This window comes from Biomphalaria glabrata, chromosome 11 (genome assembly GCF_947242115.1).
Source record: "Biomphalaria glabrata chromosome 11, xgBioGlab47.1, whole genome shotgun sequence".
NCBI lineage: Eukaryota > Metazoa > Mollusca > Gastropoda > Planorbidae > Biomphalaria > Biomphalaria glabrata.
The window spans coordinates 28,063,234-28,089,257 of NC_074721.1; the positions used below are offsets into that span (position 1 = coordinate 28,063,234).

Below are 26,024 nucleotides of genomic sequence, written 5' to 3' on the forward strand. Positions count from 1 at the left end.
TCCCTATGGACTCAGGTCTGTGCGAGACGTCATAGCTACGCCAACCCTCTGCAACTCACTGGACATATCCTGTCAACTACGCTGCCCACGGCAGATCAGCTCTGCCCGCAGTAACCTTGTGCCCACGGTAGCCGGCCACCCGCCCTACTGTGCCCACTACAGATACTAGAACTTGGGACTGAGACTCCACAAGAACTATATCGCCGGCGTCCCTCTATCCGCTAGAGCGCCACCTCCAGCTGCAGAACCTCAAGCCAGGACACAGCCAGCTGCGACATCAACAGGACAACCAGCTAAGTCAGAGGACAAAGTGACATACTCTCTTATTATGTGCAAGAGTGATGATTAAACATAGAATATACTAGAGATAGATGCAAACCCTCCCCCTTTTTATTATTATATGTATATTTATGTAAATAAATATCCTTTATTTTAACTTTTGTATCTATCTTTCATTGCTTTGTCTCGTTACGTGCCTGCTCCCGATTCATATGCTGATAAGTGGGGGTGTGATTGCTATCAAAAATAATCATCCCCTAGACATAAAACGTGCCAAACATGTCACATCTCCCCACCTGTCACACTATCTAGCAAGGGTGAGACAGTTTCGAGACTAACTCAGTTCATAATAAACTTTACTCTTTTGTCAATCTACCTCTAGAAGCAGGGCCGGTAATAAGGTAATGCAACCTTTTCGGCTGCACTGGGACACGCACTTTCATAGGATTCTATGTGTAAATTATTAAATTAAACCATTTTAACTGATTATTAAAGGGTTTCATGTAATTCTCCTGAAATTGCATAATATACAAAAAAGTCATGAAAATCACCTGAAATTTATAAAGTTTTCTGAAAATCTACTTTAAACAGACGAATTAGTAATTTCGGATGTCATTCAATATGGAAAACGCAAATCCTACCCTAGATAAAAAAAAATGCATTATCAGCTTTCATTTTATAAAAGTGTAATATGTTTATCGGCTTTTTGTCGCAAAAATACTATCTACTGTAGATGGCTCGTAAAATCTTAATTTTCATTTATTATTCTTATCCCTAACCAGATTTCGCCCCACGCAATCCGTTTCGAAAAGGGCACCGCAATCTGTAGGACAATCAGTCCACAAACACTTTACCAATAACACTGCGAACTGGTTTAAAAACCAAAGTTGTAGTGACACAAGGCTGCCTCCACTAACAAATACTTGTAATATCTTTCTTGAAATACATTAATGGAGGATGCTTTTCAAGGTTACGAAAGAGCTATGAAGGTAGAGGAATGACCAGCTTGCGCTTTGCAGACAACAAAGATTGTCAAGCAAAAAAAAAAGAAGAGCTAGTTGATTTGGTAATATGAATAGGCAACACTTCCGTAGCAAATGATATTGTTACGAATCTCACTATTCAGGCGCTCTGCAAACTGCACCATACACCACCAACTGAAAGAACTTGACAACTCAGGGCTCCAAAGTAACGTAACACTTAAATAGTTGAATAAATAACAGCCAATACTGTACAATAGGCAACACGTAACACAAGACAGTACAAATATCTCTCCGATAACACCGTACCGTCGTATCAACTCTTGCACTGGCCTCTCCATCTCGTTCCTGGCTTGCACTGGGTTCAACAGTTCAGGACTGACTTCACACACTAGGTTCGTTGTGTCGGACTCGATCGCAGACCAAGATCAAGACGCCAGTCGTCTCAACTGTACCGGACGGAACATTGCTCGACGTTTCTAGCTTCGTCACATGACTACATCCCTCGTGACGCTCCTGAGTTCTGTTCACGACGCCGATCCCTCTAGAACTGTCATGTTGACACTCGTTTCGGCTGACCGTCGTAACTCGTCACGGTTGACCGCTCGTCTAGCGTTGTCCTGGGTCAATTTGCGTCGGCTGACTACACACACACCACTACCCCTCTCTGTGCCACCACTAGGTTTATAACAATATGCAAATTAATGTCTAGAAATATTTAGTAATGTTTCAAAGTCATTGTTGTGGGTAACAAGTTGGCCAGTGTTAGTAGTTTTAAATCCCTTGTTTCAGATGAAGGAACCAGGCCTCAACTTTTGGCCACAGCACCACTTGCAAAACTTAAAAACAGTATGTTAAGATAAAACATTACCTTCGACACTAATGCGCTTCTTGGTCATGGTCACATTATTGTATGCTTTAGAATCTTGAACGCTGACTGCATAACTATAGAGGAGAATTGCAAAGGAATTGAGATGTTAAAGAAGGTATCACCTTCAAAGACCCAATTACAAACGAAGAAATTAGATACTGGATAACAACGGCTATTTAGCCCCACAATGACCTACTAATCATTATTAAAACCCCTGACTGAAACCTAATGATCAAATCACCAAGTCGGTCCTCAGGGCTCCCAAAGACCTTACTTAAAGGAACAGAACCTGGAAACGACGAAGAGGCAGACAGAGTAATCAATGGGCAGAAAACTTAAAAGAATGGTTGTGCTGTCATTGAAAGAAACTATCAAAGGCAATGGCGGATCCATGGGAGGGGGCGCTAGGGGCTATTGTCACCCACACAGTGTGCCCGTGCCCACACCTTTATTATATTTCTCAAAATATGACCTGCCTTTTTAATAGGATGAATAGCAAGCTGTAGTCTTTTTGGAATGCCTTTAAGCGTCTAAGAATGAAGAAACAAAATTCGGCTGGGTTAGCTAACTGAGCTCGCTTAGAGCGACTAGCTATTGAAGACGCTCTTGATCCTATTTTATTTCATTTTATTTATTTTGACCTGCATTTTTAATAGGACAGATAGTGAGAAGCAAAAGCCAGGAGAATGCGTTTGTGCATCTCAGACTGCAATAAAACGATCGGAGTCGGCGCTCCAAACTTACAGTGCTCCGCAAGTCTGTCTGTCGACAAGGAGGGACACCAATTTAGTTTTTTTCTTCAATAGAACGTTGAGAAACTTTGCCGCTATAAATTCAATGTGTTTGTGTGAGTGCGTGTACACAAATATGGTTTAAATAGGGCTTAAATAGATAGGGCTTGAAAAAAAATTGCCCCCCCCAACTCAAAATCTCTGTATCCGCTAGTAATGCATGGACAAAGACAAGGGGAATTGGATAAAGACGGTCGACAGATCATGTGTAGTGCCCCAGCGGTTCAAAAGACTAAAGGAAATGTGAAGGTTGTGGTGACATTAAAATCAGATGTGATGCGACTTCAATAATTTGTAAATAAAAAAAAATAATTATAAAAATATTTAACAAAATTCTTAATTCACATTTTCAGGTTAAAAAAAATGTAGGCGTAATTGCTTGGAAATTAGCCATCAAGGAACCAACATTAACCTATAGAATTAAATAGTTCTAGAATCCGTCCGGATCACTTAAAAAGGTTGACATAAGCTGACAATTTATGTAAGGTACAATTCTATTTTCATTCACGTTAAATAACATTAAAAAACAAAGTTACAAAGACAGTTTGTGTGGTCCACCCAGGCAGGCTTCAATATTTTCAGAAAGAACATCCGAATGAAATTATATCAAAGACAAATGAGAGATAAAAATGGGGAAAGAAGGTTGACAGATCTTGTGTAGTGCCCCAACGGTCCAGCAGATCAAAAGATAAGTGCAAGTGAATGCAAAATTAGACGAGACGTGAACCTGGCTTAACTAGTTCCCCTTTCAGACCTTGTAGTCTAAAGGGCAGATGATGCAAAGTTCACCTGTTTTTTGTGGACTATGGTTTACGAGGGTGTCATGTAGCCAGCACAACGACCAACCGCATTTACTTTTCCTTAACCAATGTCAGGTACCCATTAGAGCTGGGTGGACTCAGAGGCGCCCAAGGATTCCGAGGTTGAAAATCCCTGTCTTCACCAGGATTTGAACCCGAGACCCCCGGTTCGGAAGCAAAGCGTATTAACGTTCAGCTACCGTGCCTCTCCTGGCCTAACTGAAGTCTTATAAATGATGTAATTGTTTTGAAAAGATTCAATCTCTTATTCGAATCCTCAAAAAAAAACAAAAAAACATTTACGCTAAAATAAAATGTTCAAGAAAATGCAATTTACAAGATTACTATTCGTTTTAATTAGCTCTAACTTGTAATGCATACTAATTAGCCTTTTTTCTTAAAAAAAACTGCTTGCATAAGTGATTTAAAAAATTAGATTTTTCGCTTTCAGAAAACAAAAAGTAGCCGTTATTCAGAACTTTGAATAGTCTAAAATATTGTGAAGTCGGATTTTCACTATCTTTTCTAGTTTACGAGATCTAAGCGGGACGGACGGACAGATAGATAGACATTTCACACAAAACTAATGGCGTCTTTTCCCCTTTTGTGGGCCGCTAAAAAAAGTAAATTACGCACTAAAATTCTTTGAGAAGCCAATGGGGGTTTTTAGTTTCAACCCCTCTCCTCCAGATGGCTTTTTTTAAATTTTAAAACCCCTCACGATAGTTTTGAGTTTAAAATCCCCCTATTGATCGTTTTAAGGTTGAAAGCCTCTCTCTTCAATATTATTTCTAAAGCAAACTACAGTCATCAAATTCTATGACCGTAGCTAAATGTGGTTTTGAATTTAAAAAAAAAACAACTTCAGATATATTTTAGTTTGTTTTTTGTTGCGTCAGTGTCATATTAACATGGAATACAACATATTGACGCCGGTGGGAAGCATTGTCGAGAGGCCAAGTATGCTTGAATTTGGCTTGGCTTGGCTTGGCTATCTAAAAGGGGGCTCTAGGTTCGACACCCGACTTGCAGAGTTGTGTTTTCTGAGCGCCTATAGGCCCTATAGGCAGCATGGAAAACCAACTCCTAGATACCCCCTCCCTCCACTGGTTCACAAATGAGATTGGACCAAAAGAGCCCTGAGCATGCTATATAAATGAAAGTAGCGCTATATAAAAGCTATAATAATAATAATAATACTTTTACGCTCTAGTTCTCCTGGCAGATCGAGTTCAAACGCTTTCTGTTAATCTGTTCTTGGAACTTCATTATAGGTTCGTTGTCATTAGTTACTAGAATAATTTCTTTTTGTATTTGTTTTGTTTTCAATGGCAATAAATGTATTTGAATGGTTGTTTAGGTGCTTAAAAAATTAGTTAGAAAAATGTTTAGATAAGGAATGCATAAGTATAAAACAATTTGTTATAAAAGAAAATCATTCATTCAAACGTTGCTATTTTCCATTCTGGGTAAATATTTCATGTTTTCTTTCTTTCTGTTTATTAATACATTTCTTTTTTTTTTAAAATAAATCTGTGATTTAAATCAATGAAATAGAATAAAATTTATCTATAGAGATGTTACTTTTAATTAAAACGTATTTAACCTTGTAAATAGTATAGCAGAAAATATGCTTAAAATAACCAAAGAAATTGTACTATTACCCACTGGCGGATCCAGGGGGGGGCTGTAGGGGCGATCGCCACCCCCCACTCGGCCGATCCCCCCCCCCTGGGGCTGACGAACTTTAGTATAGGATTCACACAATTTGTGTACGAATTTATTACTTATGTTAAAAATATATACTAATTAATTATATTTCAACCTATTTTTAGATTATTTCGCCCCCCCACCACCACTAGTATGTTGGCCGATTTGGTGTGGTAAGTAGGGGGCGATGGTATCAATCTCGCCCCCTCCCCTACAATTTCGAGATTGGGGGCGGTCCAATTTATTTGTAGAAATCACTGCTTGCTAACAAAATCAATTAAATATCTATATCATTAAAACTTGTTATTGATATTTTAACCGACCTTTATATTATGTCGTTCCCTGTTTGCGTATTGGTGGGGGGGGGGCGAATACCTCTACTGCCCTTCCCACCTAAACCGTTTGAGTGGGGGGCGGTGCGTTTTTATAGAGAAATAATTGTTTGTGAACAAAATTAGTTGAATTAATATATAAATTGTATATTATGTCGCTTCCATTCTGGTATTTTGGCCGATTCGGTGGGGTGAGGGAGGGGGGGCGATTGCATGTACTGCCCTCCAAACTCTAGCCCTTTGAGTGCTGGGGGGGCGGTCCTATTTTTGTGGAGAATCATAGTTTGTGAACAAAATTAGTTGAATATCTATATAATATAAACTACGTATTGATATGTGACCCATTGTATATTGTGTCGTACCACACTCTAATCTCAAATTGTATCATTAGTAAATTTAAATGAAAAAGGGTTGTACCAGGTGGGAGGGGCGATACATGCAATCGCATTTCCCCCATCAGACAATTCAATACTTTTTCTTTTTGTATTATAGTTAACAAATTACAAAATTAAAGAAATCTGTCACTAATATAATGTATATTTATTATAAATTAAATTCATATATCGAGTCGCCCAACCCCTATTCTTTAATGCCAAATGCAATCTTTAGCAGAAATTATTAAATGAGCGAGGATTAATCGTTTTCACTCTATCGCCCATCCCCTTTCCAGACAGAGTTTATGTAATTTCACATGAATATATCATAATTATTTTAAGAAAGACTTTGCATTGGAAAATCTAGAATTCAAACGAAATTTTTCAGTATAAGAGTCATGATTGAGATGAGTTCTAAATTCAATAAATGTCTTCATAGTCGCCTTTTCCCAAACTTTACACAATCTGATATTTTTCTAGTTTTATATATTTGGGACTATAACTCACAATTTATACTTAAATTTTCTTGAATACAATTTATCGAATTTTTTTTTCGTCGGCGATCATCAAAGCCAAAATCTAAACATGTGGGGTATCCTATCTTTTCAAGGAACAAATCGGTTTTATTTGCATTTAATTATGGGCCTAAAATTCATATTAGAATATTTTTCAAGTACAACATTATTCGAAAGGTCCTTTTTTAATAGTATGAATAATGAGCTTTAGGCTAGGAGAATGCGTTTCTGCAGTAAAGAATGCAAGAAAACGCTTTTGGCGTCGGGGCTTCGCCCCGAACTCCATTTATGAATAATGAGCTGTACTTGTCAGAATATTGCGTTTCTCCAGTGAAAAAAGCAAGAAAACGCTTCGCCCCGAACCCTACAAGAGAGCCTTATAGAGCTGCCCCAGTTGTTTTGTTTTTCGCCGAAGGTTGAGAAATGCTGTTTTTTTATTCTTATATATATACATATATATATATATGTGTGTGTGTGTGTGTGTGTGTACGCTGTACGCACTTTTATGCATAGGGCGAGGGATTATTGGGCTTTAGGGTTTGGGTTTGAAAAAAAAAATCCCCCCCCCCCACTCCAAAGTTCTGGATCCACTAGTTCTACTACCATTATTTCAAATATAATTAAATTAGTTTTGCGTGAGAGATTCAGATCATTAATCAATTAGGGCGTAGTGCACATATTAGAGATTGTTTTGATGTCCAGAAGTTAAGACATGCAGATTGTATGTACATATATAGTGTACTTTTAGTGCAAGGGTTCTCAACCTGTGGATCGCGACCCCCTTAGGGGTCGATTGACGATTTGTCAGGGGTCGACTAAGTCCATCGAAATTATGGATTGTTTTTGTCTATTCTTCTATTGCTGTGTGGGTGTGAGTGGGGGTCGCGGAAGAGTCGGGGATTGTAAAAAGGGTCGCTAGGTTTAAAAGTTTGAGAACCGCTGTGATAGAATCATAGCGTATTGAAAAAGCCAAAAGCATGAAATATCGCTTAAAACATAAAAAATTATGTTAGCACAGATTTAGTATTATTAGTCTAGGTCAGGAATAGGCAACCTATTTCTATCAGAAGAAACAGTGCCTAATATTCTGTTTGACTGTCCCAGACTTGCTGATCTCCGTCTCGAAAGGTATGTGAAACCAAAAATTCTCGACATGTATGGCGACATTTATGCACTACACAAGACAGCAGGCTGTGAAACTATATTATTGGAAACGTAAGAAGAAGACACAAGACAGACAAATCGGTATAAGACTTCAAACCCTTTATCCAAACGAGTTTAATTGTCATTGAAAACAATCATTTATCAACACGTATCTATTAATAATGTAATAAATTAAGGGAGGCAACTCTATTAGGCAAAGATGTTTATTCACGGGGAAATCACAAGTACATTATAACAACAACTGCACTGAACACAGTCTTTTCACATCGGCTCTCTAGTTGGGCGGAAATATTTCTTCTTTCTCATGTTGACATGCTTCTCAGTCAAGGTTCTAGCAGTGCGCACTTTCTGCGCTATCTTGAACAGCGGTGCGCATGGCACAGTTATAACAATATGTTTAATAAATTCTACTTTAACTGTGAATGGAGTTCTGGCAAGGTAGAAAGTATGATAAAATTGTGTCTGCAAGCAAGCACAATTGTTTTTGTTTTGTTTTTTTACAAAATTTATTATAGTATTTCTTTGTCATGTTCAATTTAATTTTGTTCATAAAAATTGATAAGGTTTGCAAGATGTAAATATTAATTTTACCCAATTTTCTTTCCCAATCTTAAGATTCGTCCACGAGGGTCGGATCTTTTCAGTCAAATCGATGAATCGAAGGTTCAGTTCCAATAACTTTTGGCGAATTATTTAGTACCGAAATTTAACCTAATAGAAACTTGGAACTCCATCTTTGCAGACATAACTAATATTTTTTTTCCAGAAACCTTATATTTTTCCAAAAATGAACCAACATTCTATTAGTCGTCTCAAGAAGTTTGCGAAAGAGATTTCTTGCCTCTAAAATAGTTTGTTTGTTAAAAAATTGACGTTACATTTATTTTATAGATTTGTAAGAACTGACCAACTGGTGTTTAGCAATTGCTGCTTTAAGTAAACATATAACGTAAACATCGTCATTTTATTCTCTTTTCGTTACGTTTTTGTTGAGATGCTTTTTCTGGTGTTGTTTAATAACGGAAATATATTACGTTCAATAACATTGGCTATAAAACGATGGCGGATTATTAATTATTTACCAAATATCTTTTTTATTGCGTCTCGACGAAAATAATATCTATGATTACGCATGACGAAATGTAGTGTTATTCACTATTTTAAATGAATTTAAACTTTCAAAAACATTTCTAGTGCAACAACGTTAGAGGGAAATTATTCGGTTGTCTGTCTCTGAATAACTAAAGAAAAACTTAATTTTCAATGGAATAGACAAAAATTCCATATTTTTTTGGGTCTTAGACGACCCGCGGCAATTCGTCATTCGACCCCAAGAGGTCGCGACCCACAGGCTTAGATCCCCTGGAATACAGGCATTCACAAAAGTTTTTCTGTATGCCTTATTGAAGATCCGGGTATTTTGACGCTGTTCTTAGAATTGCGTCTATAAATACATGCAATGAATGACAGTAACAAAACAAGGGTACTGACTTAACATTACACTCTGTGCTGCCGGTTAATTTTAAAGTAGGTGTTGCAGCCGCCGAGGAAATGTAGAGAGCAGATATCTTACAAATCTGTCCAATTTCATTTAATTTCTCAACACCTCAACGACCATTAAAATATTCAGATTGAATTCCTAAATTGTGATAGCCCTGCAATAATCTGTTCTGAATCATTCATTTATTGTACAACAATGAAAGAGTGTCACAAAACATGTCTTTTGTCTCTGGAGTAGAACCTAAGGTATGAGCATATGCAATTATCAAAGCCACATTTTTGACTGATGTGTTTATGCAGAGTTATAAATGTTTTCCTGCGTTGTTGTTTAGTATTAATGCATTCAGAAGTGTTTTTTTTTCATTGCTTAGACATTGCCACGCTTTATTACCATTTCCGAAATGTCCTACCTGAAGAAGGTGAGATTTGTTCTCTTTGACTGACCCAGAGTCAGCTAAGCAAGTTTTGAAAACGGCAGTTATGTCTACATTCATTTTAGTCAGTCTTTTATAGGTGTAGATATTCTAACATGTATGTTATACATACCTTGCCATCAATGCAGTTTTAGTTTTGTTTTAAGGCCAGTCTCAGTGTGGCTTAAAACCCTGTATATTAACAATGACTGTATCGTCAAAAGTTAAAGAGAGTTTGTAGGTCTCAAGATGTAAGGAACTAGAGATTGTAGCGAGAGAACCATTGGATGAGTTGATACATTTACAGCCGGTACCCCGTCAAAATAGCGCGGACAAAATAGCGTAGAATAAAAAAATTTCAGTCATTTTGAAAGAAATACTTTATATATCGTAAAATATGAATAGAGCCAATAAATTTTGTTTTGTTTTAATGTTGTCATAATTTTACAGTCATTTTGCAGGAAACACTTTAGATATCTTAACTCTTTCACTGCGAATTATTTTTGATCGAAATAATCGAGTTTACTTGAACAAACAAAAATCTGCAGGGTGGTTAGAGTTACTAAAACTAACGTAGCTTTTAAAAAAAAATTATTATGTAATTAAAGCGCTAGCGAAGTTACTCCCTGAGAGTAACTCAGCACTGAAAGAGTTAAAACATAAATAAGCAAAAATCATAATAAGGTCAAATGAATAATTTCAAAATATAGCATTTATTTACATTATAAAAGTGTACTTCGAAAACACACAAAGATATTTGTCAAATTTACACACATACACACGGACAATTTCTTTCACTAAGTTAAATTGTAGGAAATGTCATGTAGAAATTCCATCACTGGCTTGTTTCCGTACATTGGCAATATAGTTAAGCATTTTAATCAAAGGTGAAAGAGGGAAATGATTTTAAATTTAGAGTATTCTCGTTGTCTGCAAATATGGCATTATTTTAGTTATATTAATATTGAAAAGATAGAGAGACATCCACAAAAATGATGCCCAGGACATTAAATTACTAAAAATTCGGTACTTTTATACACATCATGTAAGAGTCCGCGCTATATTGTCTTGCGCTATTTTGTCGGGAAATTTCGCGCTATTTTGTCGGCGCTATTTTGTCCGCGCTAATTTGTCGGCACTATTCTGTCCGAGCTTTTTTGACGGGTTATTGTACGATATTCTGTATTTTATTGGTCAATTTATTAACCAAGCGACAGGAAGAGATTAGTCACATGGTAACGCCCAAAGGTCTAAAAAGATTCTAGATATTACCGCCAGTCTCGTGTTGGAACTCAAAGAAAGATGACATGATCATATTATTGTGTAGATCATTTAATCTAGTAGAAATATATATTTTATGTTTTATTCAATCAATATTGTGAATAGCTTTTTCTAGTTCTGAATTAAAGTATTTGTATTTTCTTCATTGAATATAATATAATATACTTAGATCGTCTTATCGACTAGCAACTTCTAGATGATCCTCTTATCAACTGGCAACTTCTAGATGATCCTCTTATGAACTGGCAACTTCTAAATGATCATCCTATCAACTGACGATTTATAGATCCTCGGCAACCACGATCATTGATTGTGCTGTTTAGATCAAGCTAATCTTCATCGTGACATCTAGCATCATTGATGTTCGCGACAATCATAATAATTTAAAGTGTCTATAATATATTGTTTGGGATGTTTATGTGAAAAACAAATCAATGCCAACAAATATTTTTTTTGCTCTTTTAACTTATATTACATATAATTTCCATGTTTAAACCTTGCAAAAACACATGATCAATATTATGTTGTTCCGTTTTTTTTTAATGTAAATAGCATATAAATGCTAAATGAATATTATTATTATAGCTTTTATATAGTGCTACTTTCATGATTATAGCATGCTCAGAGCGCTTTGGTCCAATATCATTTGTGGACCAGTGGGGAGAGGGGGTATCTAGGAGTTGGTTTTCCATGCTGCCTTTAGGCGCTCGGTAAACGCAACTCTCCCCTAGTCGGGTGTCGAACCTCGAGCCCCCTTCTAGGTAGCCAAGACAAGCCAAGTTTAAGCGCACTTAGCCTCTAGATCACGCTTTCTGACTTAAATTTCATAAACTATAAAGTTGTTCCGGATATTGTTATATAAAAAAATTAATTATGTCCAATGATTGTTTGAAATTGCTTAATTGACTAAAATTACACTTGTATTCTTTGACAATACTAACGATAGTTTTAATTATCGATATCACCATTTTCCATATTTTCATCTTAAAACAAATTATTGTAATTAACTTTATTTTTTCAAAAATATGGACAACAGATTGTACAGGATTTTGAAATAAGAAATAGACCTACATTACTTTAATTTTCTAACGAATCGTCGCCAAAAATTTCGGAATTTTATATGAAAAATCTACTAACGCAAAATAACTGTTTGAAATCCCTCTTCTCTTCTAATAAATAAAACAAATAATCTTCTCATTTACGAAAATATGTCTACAAGGCTATGGACATCTAAATTTTATACGAGACCATCCCAAAAATTTAATTAACGGTAATATATGTATCTGGAATTATCTTTTTCTCTCACTATATATACAAACATCCGGAATAATCTATCATACATGCTTAAAACTATTGCGATATTTTAAAAGAAAAATTAAAGGTCAATCAAATTTTACATAGCTTTAATTAAGTTTTTTTTTTAATAGTAACAAGACAGACTGACAGACGAAACGCACAAATAATGCGGCTTTAATTCTATGTCAATGAATTGTATTAGAACCCAGTGCACCAACGTCTATGAACCATCGTTAAATCTCTCTTGTGTTAATAAAGATATTTTTGTACTAGCCCATTGAAACGTATGTAATTTTTTCCTTTGACGTCATATTAATAAATTCTTTTAACTCAGTGCACCAATGTCTATGAGCTCTCAACAACGTGCTCGTATTGATGAAAACATTTTTTGTCAAACTAGGCCGTGTGACGTAGTGAATTTTCTTTATGACGTCATATGGAATTAATTCTTAAATACAATTCTAAAAGTCACGGTATAGTAATGTTTATTAAACCTTGTTATCTGACTCGTATTTAAAAAAGACATAATAGTTAGATGTAGATCTTATCTATTTTTTTAAAACTAGAACTACATTTTTTAAAGTATATCTAGATTTTTTAAATTAAATCGATATTTATATTTTAATTAAAACATTTCTGGATTTTTTATCTAGAATTTCTAGGTCTTGTTTGGAATGATATAGACTAGATCAAGATATAGAATTTCAATTTCTAGATTTCAAGTATAGATTTTTATTTCCTTATTTCCAAACGTCTAGATCAGAGGTGGGCTACTTTTTTTTTTCTGTTGAGGGCCAAATTTTTTAAAAATTGGGATGGGGGGTGGGGAGCATTTTACGCACTCCCAATTGAGGAATTATAACAAGAGTTAGAAATTACTTGAACTATTTTTACGAATGTTTTTTTTTTAATGTTGCATATTACTATTTACATCACAATATTTCCACACAAATATATAGTTGTACTTAATGTGAAGTATATAACAGTCAACTCTCGTGCATAATGTTCCGGAACCGTGGAACTAGCTTAGGCCTACTGGTTGTTATCATTGTGACAAGTCTCAAATTACAATCAATCAGCATCGACCTGTTCAAATAGTTTATAATTTTTAAAAAAAAAAAGTATGCTCACAGATGAATGTGGTTCTTAATAATGTTAAAGTTTATAAGCAATTTTTTTTTAAATGTGGATATACAGCTTCTGTCACCCAAGAACTCCCATGAAAGAACTAACTGGAACTTATCTTTCAGAACATAATTAGCCAAGAGGTATATCATCTGGAGCTGAATCATCTTTTAAATTAAATGGTGAGCTGAGGGTATCTAAAACTGGTTCCAAGTTTCTGACGTCTTATTATTTTGCTTTCAAATTTTACAATCAAAGATTCTAAATAAGTCTTGTACTTTCCAACCATTTCATTGAAAATAGTTTCACCTTTTCAACTAATGATAATGATAAGGCCTGATTTCACTTGCAGACCTCAAGAAATGCTATAGATTTGGTTGAAAAGATTTTAGATGCACATGCTTTTCATGTGCTAACAACAAATTGCAATGCTTCCGACGATAAACATAAGGTCTGTATTAAACAATTCATTAGAATTATTAGTAATAAAGTCGCAGACAATGTCCTTCAATGAACCTAACAGTCAAGACCGGCCTTGGATAATTGGAGGCCGTAATTGAAGTGAATTCGTTGGCCCCGAATAAAATAGAAAAAAATATTGTTATGACTTTGCCATGCGCACCGCCATCCAAGATAGTGCAGAAAGAAGGTGCGCACTATCTGTGACTAAACAAGTCGGATGTTGACATGAGAGACAGACGATTTCCGCCCAAGGCTAGAGCCAATATGAAGATGCTGTGCTCAAGGCAGATGTCCTTTGTGTTTGTCATGTCTTAGTGTAAATAAACGTCAATGTCCTCGTTGAGTCGCCTCACTTAAGTTATTACAATTGGTGTCAGAAGTGGGATTATAGGCAACTCAACGAGAGGAGGTAGGATTTACAATGGCAGCTTTGAAACGATTAGACCAACTCTCAGTTAGAGAGCTTAGGAAGGAACTTTGTAACCGATATGAGATAATTGGTGGTACCAAGGAGGTGCTTACATCTCGTCTCCGGCAAGCCTTGATAGATGAAGACGAAGATCCAGATACCTACTTATTTGAAATTGAACCGGAGATTTATGAGCTTATTGGCAAGATAAATGAAGCAATGTGTGAACAAATTAACAGTATGGGGAACAAGGTAGATAAAATGGTGTCTCAGCTGAAAGAAGGAGTAGACTCGTTGGTAAAGGAGCATTTGCCTGTAGACTCGTTGGTCAAGAAGTTGAGTGGTCAAGACTGTGGTTGCACAAACAGTGGTGACGGAGACGCTGGGGATTTGAGCGCCGTCTGTGTCTGCGTTGTGGGCAAGTCTTGTGGTTGTGACTTTCAAGACGAGAAACGTGACAACGATTGCTGTGATGATCTCAACGGGATGTACGGAGTCGAACGGAAGGAGACAAATGAAGAAACTGAGGACTGTTACGTGCCTGAGGCGTTTGATCCCGTTGTACCTGTTACCAGTACCTTAACTGAAGTCTGTTATGTGCCTGAAGCGTTTGTTCCTGTTGTACCTGTTACCAGTACCTTAACTGAAGTTTGTTATGTGCCTGAAGCGTTTGTTCCTGTTGTACCTGTTACCAGTACCTCAATGAGCCGGACAGATGAAGACAACGTTGGGTCTGCGTCTAAGCCTGTTGCTGTGGACTTTAAAGACCTCTGCCTATCTCTCGGTGCTCACGAGGGAAATTCGAAGCTTGACAACTGCATTCAGAGGTTTAGCATGAACTGTACGTGCGGCGCATCACACATAGAATTTAGATGCCAAGAAAACCACCAACAGGGCATATGTACTTCTACCATCATCATCGACATTGGCATAGATGAATGTCAATCAAACCACTCTAAATCAGAGCTGTCAAGAGGAAGACATTTTCCACTTGAACCTGAAGAGACCTATCTTCTGGACGTAAGACTGTTGTCTGAGGATGACTGCGGTGTATTGGACTTTGCTTGCAACGTGGCTGCAAGCAAACCTGCAGCTCCCTTGAGAGGCGTCTGTCGGGAAGGTCTGCTGAGACAGCGTGTCCGATCAACGGCTGTGCTGAAGAAAACAGTGCTCGACCCTATCTCTTTGTGTGGCAAACGGTCACGTCATTATCGCAACAACAGCCTGGTCAACTGGAGAAAGAGAAAGCGGCACTGGAGGAAAACAATGCGGATGGCCTCGTGGGGAACACGCTCCCTGCCGCCTGTGGCTCCCACTGAGCGACCTCCACCTGAACTGTCAAACCTCAGCTGCAGTGTTTCTTTTCGGGACGAAAAGTGCTAAGACGGGGGCAATGTTATGACTTTGCCATGCGCACCGCCATCCAAGATAGTGCAGAAAGAAGGTGCGCACTATCTGTGACTAAACAAGTCGGATGTTGACATGAGAGACAGACGATTTCCGCCCAAGGCTAGAGCCAATATGGAGATGCTGTGCTCAAGGCAGATGTCCTTTGTGTTTGTCATGTCTTAGTGTAAATAAACGTCAATGTCCTCGTTGAGTTGCCTCACTTAAGTTATTACAATATAATAACAGCAAAAATAAAGAATTATGCAGCTTATTAAAAGCCTAGTGTATTTTAACAATAACAGTGAGGACAACAACAGTACAATAACAATGAGGAAATGTTTCGCTATGTCTTCTCTATCTTATCTTATCTTGTATGATACAGATGAGATTATAGTTATGTATATATATATATCCTGTGAGTGGCTCTCAACAATCGTGGGACCTAAACCACTGCATAGTTTACTTATGCTTAAGGCTGGCCCTATGCCTTCTATAAGTAACTTTATCATTATCGTAGTATAACTAGAACGGTATTCAATGCAGATTTGTGTAAATTTTTTCTTAATGAGTTTATGGTTGGGATATTACTTTTTGTTTTATTACAAAGCCTTGTTTTTCAAATCAAACGCGGTCTCCATCAGTTCTTACCCTTGCACAAGCCAACCCAACACTTTCAACATAGTTCTTCATAGCACTGAATAAATAGTGGCCTGGGCTTGTGTCTTTCACTGAATTTTTTGAAATGTTGAAATTTAAAATTAACCTTCGTTTACTTTGATTTTTTTTAGAATGACGTTTAGATAGATTGTTTCTTTAGCCTCTTCATTATAAGTAATAAGAATCAAAAGTATTAATATGTTCTATAGATATTTACAATTATTTATTTTTATTATATTTGCATTTTATATGTGTAATGTGTAGGCACACCTGATTTCTTTTGGTGTCCGCGGGCCATATAAAACACTTCGCCAGGCCGCATGTGGCTCGCGGGTCGTAATTTGCCCACTCCTAGTTTAGATCAATATTGCAATGTTATAATATACTAAAACCATCTACTATTTTTAAATTCAATGTTGCTTTTAGTCTATTGGTATATTATCAACGCTTTTTTTTTCATAAATCTAATCTAAATTATATTTCAATTATTCCAAATTTAGATCTAGTAGATATAAATTTCAAGAGTGCTAAATCAGAAGTTTAAATTACGTAGATCTACATCATCATTCTAGTTCCATATAAATGAAAATGCCAATAGCTCTGTTGGTAACTGTGCTGAGACATCGAAGTACAAGCACGATATATCTGTTCTTTTCTTCTTCTTTTTTCTGTGATTACCAATCAGTGCTGAACGTTTATTTGAAATCGCTCAACTGACATATTGTACATATCCGGTGTAATATGTATTGTATTTCTTTATCAATAATAGGATATTAGTTTGCTACCAGTTTGTTATTAAGTTAACATCAATGCCTGGTCGTGCGGTTAGCGCGCTGGACTGATTATCCCGACGATCCCGGGTTAATGCCCCGTCGTCAAGGGGGAGGTTTGGACAAGGAAGTTAATTATTTTTAGCTTTGAAGGAACATCCAAAACCTGTAAACTGAAAAACGACAAATGAATCTTCGAAACACTATCTTTATTAGTTTCGAGGTTCCTGACACCAATGAAATAAGGCATACATAAAATCCAGTGTGATGTTTGCGGAAATAACCATTTGCCCTTCGATATGCTTATTGAGAAATGAAGATTGTATTTGGTTATTGTCACTCGTATTGTAGCTGTTTGTCTTATCCAGTTTTAGGTTTAAACTTTTAAAATAGATGATGGTTTGGGCTTAGCTATGGTGTGAAATTTGTTAACTCTACGCAGTAGTTTGGTCTGGGGTTTTTTTGGCCAATAATTTTAAATTAGTTAATTTAATGAAAATTAGAAGACAACCTTAGAGTTTGAGTAGAGTATGATTTATATTTCAAAATATACAATAGTTTATATAATAAATAAACCAATGTCTTATTACGCGAATAAATTACATTAAATCTCATTTTATAACTTACTCAATAATATAATAATTGTCTCATAAAGTATTAGAATATGTAATTTTCCCTGTTTCAGAGATCTCTTAGTGATCAGCCAGTGAGTTGAATTTCGCTTATATTATACATACTATGCAGTAACTAAGTAGGCCTACAATTTCGTTCGTTTGTTTTATTAAAAAAAAAAGAAATGGAAGGTAATGATGAAAACAACACTACAAGCATTATGGATGAAAAGCATAAATTGGAATCAGACAAGTATCTTATAGTTAAGAAAGTAAGTATATAGTTATATTTTTTTATTTTTTTATAAAAGGTACTACAGAAATAGTATTTTTTTTAAATTGTTAAAGTCAATGCAATAGTAGTAGTATTTAGTTTTAAACAAAATACTAGTTTTAATTCACTTGAATGATACTTTTTTTGCAGAATGATGCGTCCATAAATATTAACAGACAGGTAAACAACTATGTAATATCATATAGACTTAAAATATTTCTAATCTATTTCACTAACTGCTAACTTAATACTATTACTCACTATCCAGGCTCTCTGCCAACTGCGCCACATGCCACAACTAACTTAAAGAACTTGACAACTCAGGGCTCCAAAGTAACGTAACAGTTTAATGTCAAATACATCAAAGCCAATACTGTACAATCGACATCAACATTAACACTTACAATACACAAATCTTGCCTCTGCTTTTTTTTTTTTTTTGCTTTTTTTTTTCCCTCTAGGAAATACATTTTGGTTCTCTAAAAGAAGTACCACTTTTACAAAAATGTATATACATTTATTTTTATGGAAGAATAAATGAAATAAAATTTGACGTTAGTGGTATCATGTTTTTTCCTTTGATCCAGATAAGCGATAAAAACATGAAATAGTACTAAACAAATCGGTAAATATATTACCAATCGCACAGATTTATTGTTTTTGGATTCGATCTATTATACATTTTTTAACATGGCTAATCAGAACTAATTGAAATATATATCCTTTAGTCTGTTGAATCGTTGCGCCATCACTCAATCTCTCTGCAAACTGCCTCACTTAACACTACAAACTCAAAACTTGAAAACTTAGGGCTCTGTAGTAACGCAACACTTTAATTTACAATAAATCACAATTAGTACTGAACTATTGGCAACACGTAAAACAGACTGTGCAAATATTTCACAGTTGACAACCGTTTGTATCAAACTCCACTGGACTCTCTACTTCGTTCCAGACTTTCACCTGGTTCAGCTGTTAAGGCTGACTTCACACAATGGTCTCGTTGTCAAGACGTCGTCTCGTACTTGCGAGCTGTCTTGACTTTACTTCGCACTGAACCGTCCTTATGAATCGTAAATAACCAACCAAAATGCTGAACACCACTGAACTGAACATAGCCTAGCTGTAGTGAGCCGTCCTATCAGTGACATATTCGATCTTTATATTGAGCCCTCAAAGGCATTGTATAAGCTGGCGTAACGTCGCACAACACTTCTTATCTTATCTTATATTATACAGACTTACTTCAAAATGAAGATGATTACGTCCTATGCGTCATGAATCTAGTCAAGTATGTTAACCAATGACTTAAATTCTGCAAAGTCACTGTTTTTCGGAGCTGGTTCAAGCTACCCATTTTATGCTCTAATAGCACTAGGGAAGAAGGAGCACGTGTACACATTTGTCCTAGAAGAATGTGACTTCTAGTTGATTACATGACCGTAGCTTACTTGATTGGTCTAAGTAGTGTTGACTTTAGATATTTCTTGAAGTAGCGTTTCTTTGTAGCGAACAAATTAAACAATTGTGAAATTGTTGTTGGCAGTAAGCGCGGTTGATCGCTCGTCTAGCGCTGGCCTGTGCAGATTTGCGTTGTCTGACTACACACTCTACCCCAATCAGTATATCCATAAAAGTTATAACTATACACATTTGCACCTTGTATGCTCTAAGTAAATGTGTACATTAGAGTAATTTTTTTTTGTGGTGTTGGGTTTTTGCAATTGTCTTAGCAATAGGGTTTGTTGGACTAGTCCGTTTCGTTTCTTGGTTAAAAAGTATTGGGCAGGAAGTCGCTTTTTTCCCTATATATCTTTGTATTTTTGAATTCTCTTTTTAAATTAAACTGACATTATTATGCTATAATGTTAAGTGTACCTGAAAGAGAAAAAAATTTTGCACAAAAATACGGGTAGTTGGAATGTAACCCGAAAGAAGCGCGTGAAACTACACATTTACAGACTTTATTTGATATTTTACCCAAGATCTGTGTTGTTTTGTTAGGACTAGCTTATTTCATGTACCCGGCATTTTCCGATACACAATTTCATACACAAAATAATTATTGAAAAAAATTGTAGTGATTTTAAACTTTAAATGATTACTTAAAAAGGTGTTACTCTAATCAATATTGAATATTAGTTTCTTATGAATGTCACTGTTTATTGTGTGTCTGTTCTAGTTTCTTAAATTTTTCTTTAGTAAAGGGGTCGTTTAATGGGTATACCTGATTTCTCCAAGCAGCCTTTGTAAAATATTTGTCCTAAATAATGCTATGTTTATAAACGAAAAATCGCATGGCTGCATTATGATGAATGTACGTTTTAGTACAATATATTTTATATTACTAGGTAACTATAAATAACCGCATAAATAGACGTAAGTTTAATTTTTTTTTCTGTTAGATAAAGTCATATGGCAAATTTTTGTTTATATCCTAATTCTAAAAAGGAATAATAATAGAATTATACAGTAAAAATAATCACTACGTTTTTCTTTTAATAGTTCTGAAAGTCTGAGTTTGTGTTTTTGCAGATGTACACAAGCTACACTATGAGTCAGTCCGTCTCTTGTAATTGTTTAGAAATGAGTGTAGAAATGTAGGCTTCGATATTTTTAGCCTGAATTTAAGAAGTTACAAACTTCAAACAACTAATATATTGCCTCTTCCATAAAACTTTGTACTTAAAAAATAAATTTATCCAATGCTCGAAATCCTGCTTGTATATTGGGCCCTATTTAAATCGATCCGGTATCAATGTATTAAGTAGCAATAATCCCGCAAAAAAAATTAAATGAAAGAAGATTGAGATATACATATATTTTTGTGACGGTACGCACCGGTACGGGGTAAGGGCCCCTTTATTCAATGTCGGGAAAAATGATTACTTTTCTTGTAATTCAACGTTAATTGTTAATTTATTATTAGTTGAAAGTTAGGCAATCTATCACTGAGTACCGGAGCCTCTTTTTTATTTTTACAAAAAAAAGCACTTTATATACTTTCAGCCGACATGCCGTATTATTAACAACACCTATATGTGAACTTCTCAATCATCTAGAGTCTTAAACAGTCATTATTTTTTACTAGATTTAAGTAGAGTCTAGACCTAGATTTAGTAGGCCTATTATTATAAAAAAATAATAATCAGTCATTATAGACATCATTCGCAATTGTATTATTAGGTCTAGGCATTGAAAAGTAAATCTATTAATAAATTATAATAGATCTAAGTCTAAGTACTAACTTATTAAATAATTCATTATAAGTAGAAGTTAGATCTAGATTGACTAGATTATAGATAGATCTATAGATAGATCTCTAGTTTAGTAGATTAAGTATAGAGTATAGTAAACGTATTACAGTATTATTAGATCTATGTCTTATGTCTATATCTAATAATCTAATAATTTAAAAACTTTAGTCTTTATTAATATCTAGACTTTTTAAAAATAAAAACTGACTATAGGCATAGCATAGTCTAGACTCGGCAATCTAGTCTCAAGATAGAATTTATACTATTACTAGATCTATTCGATTTTTATATATAGATCTAGACTAGAATTAGATTATAGATCTAAATATACTAATGGAGAGATGATATGAGGTGTTAGCTAATAGCGTTGCACAAGAAACAAACCTGGGTTTTTCTAAACTCTAATACTTAATATGTAATAGTAAAACAGCACCTACCTAAATAAATCGCAACTAGCAATCAAAAACCTATATTTATTGTAGTATACATAGGTCTGTGGTTGTATTTTATATAGTCTTCGTAACTTCTTCTATAGAGAAATGACTTTTGTAATTTCTTTTACTGAAAATTGGGCTAATCGCGTCTGACACATATATAATTTTTATGTTCAGCAACAAACCCTATTGAAAACCATATAATTAAATTTTGTTACATGTATTAAAAAACTTAGAGAGTGCTTTATATATCTATTGAAAGAAACGTGAGAGTCAATTATTGTAACACAATTTGTTATAATAATCATAACATTTATTTTACTTTAAGGATAATAAGTCAACATTCCATTGTTGTCCAAGAAGAAATAAAGTGAAACCAAAGTCTGAAAAGCAAGAGAAGAAAGAGAATAAATTTATGGTAAATGTGAATTAGATTTGCAATTAAACATTGACAATTTATATATTTTGTTAGCTAGTTGACACATCTTTAAAAAAAATTCAATTATTATTTTAATTTAATCAAATTGGTCATAAATCTAATTAAAAGGTGTATATATATATATATATATATATATATATATATATATATATATATATATATATATATATATATATATATATATATATATATATATATATATATACTGACGGACATACTGATGTGATTGGACTGCTACGTCTTCCTTTTCGGGGGCCGCTAAAATATGTTGTTTTGTTTCTTTAAACATAAACGTTATGTCCTAATCAAGAAAGCGAACATATTTTATTTTCACATATGTTAACAGTTGATTGTCAAACTTGTTGGCTCGGTTCTAGAAGAATCTGATGAAGGCTACAGTGTCGAATCTGAACATAACCTTCGGAATTTTCTTTTCAAGCTTATTAATTTATTAAAAAAAGAAGGTAAGTATTAAGATATCACAAATGATTGTTGAGTTTATGTATATCTTATTGTGACCATTTCCAGTTACGATGGAGTTTTTCTCTTTGTTTGTCAAGATGCAAGACATGAGAAATTGGGAATAAAAGACTTCTATAGCAATAAGATTGGAAACAAAGCTAGAGACGTCACAGTGCACTTTATAGTTTTTGACTTTATTAGCGCTTTAAAGACATATTCAGTTTTTCCCCCAATAGTGTTTTAATACATTGTGCGGCCGCCAAACAATCAGTCAAAAAAACCATGGTGTTAAAAAAATGATTTTTTTTTTGTTTTTTTTTTAATAATATTTTTAAAAACCTCTTTGTGATACGTTCTATATGTAATTAAACAACCACATAATTAAAGAAAGAAAACCGTATACCTCTGTCTCATACAGTTATACATATAGGTGTGATTGCAACCTTTTTCCTTTGGGAGTTCGCTAATATATGTTTCATCAATCTGCTGTGCTTTATTCACTACCCTAAATTCTATTTCACAACCTACACCAACAGATCCAGCCTGTTAAACTGTTGTTCTGCACGCCTGACCTCACGTTATCCCCATTAGGATAAACCATTTACTGGCCAGGTACATGGGCGTAACTTACGGGTGACACTCATATATTTTAGGCGCTTAGGCGGCGTCTAAAATAGATAAACCAAACGGAGGTAACAATACCTGTGAAAGGCGAACAAGCAGTATAAGTTAGTCGAGGCTGATACTGTAATAATAGGTAGTAGGCTAGTAGAAACTAACAAACACTTTTTTGTCTTTTTAAATGCCCCATATTCAAGTTAGATCGTCCATATATATAGCCTAAAAGGAATTCAATTATCCCACCCCTATCTGTTAATGAGCACATTCTTTCAACATGCCAGCATTGTGGGTTACTGGGTTACAATAACAGGACGGGGCTGACAAGACAATAACATTTACTATCACAGATACTGAACAAGAATTTTAATAGAAATGGAGGGAACCGGCGAATGTAAGCTAAATCTCTATGTTCGTAACAATCTCACGATCTCTAGTGCGTCCTGGAAGTAGTCTGTTTACATCGGCTGATATTTCGCTCTGGCTAAAACCTAGTCTTTTTTTTTCCTAGTTACGTATCAAAAGTCCCCTAATTCCGAAACAAATAATTAATTCTTAATCGTGCTATAACAAACACTACGACAAACACACGCACACCAAATTCTTTCACAACGCTCTGGTAAGTAAAAGTGGGACCCGCGAAAGTAATAAAAATAATTTAAATTATAAAACGCGTTGACAAAAGTATGTTAGCTCAAGGCTCTGTGATAACATAAGAAACAAGATTATTAAAATGACAAATTGATCTTAAAATGTATGTTATTTTATTTGAATATTTTTTTTTGTTTAGTAGACTTTAGACTAATTCCTTTCCTTTTAAACTTAAAGTAATATCCAAACGTTCTTGACTTGAAATGTATATGTTTATATTAATCTATATGCAATGGTGTCATTAAGAGATGCGAGTGGGTGCGGTCCGAGCAGGGTTGCATTCATCATTGGTTGACAACCAAGTAGAAAATACATCGTACATAGATTACTAAAAAAAACTGAGTGAGTGTAGCTAGATACCCAACTCAACATCCTTCAATACAGACAACGAAATGTTTCTATATTTTATTGTAATGTATTTCGGTAGAAATGTCGAAAACGTCTGGTGCTTCTTAGTGGTCGTTAAGGTGATCATTTGACACAGGCTAATTGCTGTTGTATTTACATCCGCATTTTCATATTATTTTGAGAGGATACGCGAGGTGATTACACATGTATAGGCCTAAGAGATTAAATTATAAAATTAGGTAACTTTCTTCTAAGTGCTTTTTAAAAGTCATTTGAACTAGTTGGTATCATTTGTATTGGACTAAGAGACTGAAGTACTATGTTAATAAATGTTATATTTTTTTTTATGAATAAGTCATTTTAAGCCCTATAGTGAATAATGAATTTAAAATAATTATGAAAAAGGTTTTATACATCAAAAGCTGTTAAACTGTAAAATGACCAAAAAAAAAAAATTATTATTTTGAAAATTCACCTAAAAACGATTACTAAATCTTCACCCAGATACACCTTCCTATTCCCCCTCCTTCCAGATAAGTGATAGGATCATAGATCATTCTTCTTCTTCTTGAAACTGTCAGGTAGAGTTAAGCCTTCAGCTCTTGGAACTCTAAGCCATCAAAAGTGAACAAGAGCTCCCTCTCACTGGCCTGAAAGAGAACAGTGTACACTGTTCTGCCTTACGGGTGGACCCCCGCCATTTTCCTTTTCTATACCAGGGTAAACGTGCGGGACACGCCATTTATGTAACGGCCTCTTGAGGAACAGAGCATGGATTGTGACAAGGTTGTGGGAGCTTTTTTTACAATTCAGCACAGTGCAATGAGGATGCTCTCGCACCCCCTTAGGCACCCACACGGGAGTCTTGTTTTGCAACCCTTTAGCCTAATCGTTTCCTCCTACGATCGTTTCCACCCGGGCGCCACTATGAGGTGGGGTAGCATGCCCGGGTATATAGAGCATTCAGAAAGCTATAACCATGACATTGCGCTAAACTAAAACATTGGTAAAATATTTTGAATCTCACAGATTTATTAATGCATGTCTAGATTTATTACAAATTTGATTACATGACTGATCCAAACGAAATATTTGTTTCTGTTTCTTCAGATTGTTGTCTTGTTTTGCCTAAGGGAAATAACAACACTTTGTATGAATTAGTTGAAAGAATTAGACAAACTGTAACTAAAGAATATGAACAAATTGTGTTTTTAACAGAGGTAAAACAAGGCAATAACTAAATTACACATACATTTTCTTGTTAAAAGTGTAACCTTTAGTTATTCAAATAATATAGATTAAACTTTCAAATTGGTCCTTTATTTTGTATTAACAAGAAGACTTTCTGAAATTAATAAGTGGCTTCAGAACTCTTGGTAAGTTTTTAAAATACATTTGAGTTTTTAAAATATTATATGCATGTGTATATCCCTATATTCAGAAATGTGTTACTAATCACTTATCCTATTTTGAATAGTTATATAATATCGATAGATGAATTTAATATCTATAGAGAGTTCTGCTCTAAAGTAAATCCTGTGATATCTGCGATTTTACTGCTAGGTTTTAAAAATGCCATGTTATAAAAATTTGAATCTACATTAAGTGTGTCTAACTTTTTTTATACATAATTCTTTTACTTCTGAAACATTTTAATTAAATAAAACGAGTAATGCATATATTGCGAACTAGGAAAAATACAATATTTAAAGGTAGTAAAATAAAAATTAATTATGACTATCTTACCGCCACGCGTAATAGGAAATGTTACATTTCTACGAAAAAAAAAATCCACTCGCAAGCCACTTAGTG

The 26,024-nt window shown here is 34.9% G+C and overlaps 1 protein-coding gene across 1 annotated transcript in view; it reads left to right on the forward strand.

Annotated features, from left to right (window-relative positions):
• Positions 1-9,301: 9,301 nt before the first annotated feature.
• LOC106060483 (uncharacterized) overlaps positions 9,302-26,024 on the forward strand; it is a 66,703-nt gene continuing 49,980 nt past the window's right edge. Inside the window, exons 1-6 of the mRNA XM_056003949.1 lie at positions 9,302-9,562; positions 17,804-18,001; positions 18,154-18,183; positions 22,023-22,112; positions 22,480-22,597; positions 25,323-25,432. The gene's annotated coding sequence lies outside the window, so the exon portion shown is untranslated. The remainder of the gene's footprint in view (positions 9,563-17,803; positions 18,002-18,153; positions 18,184-22,022; positions 22,113-22,479; positions 22,598-25,322; positions 25,433-26,024) is intronic.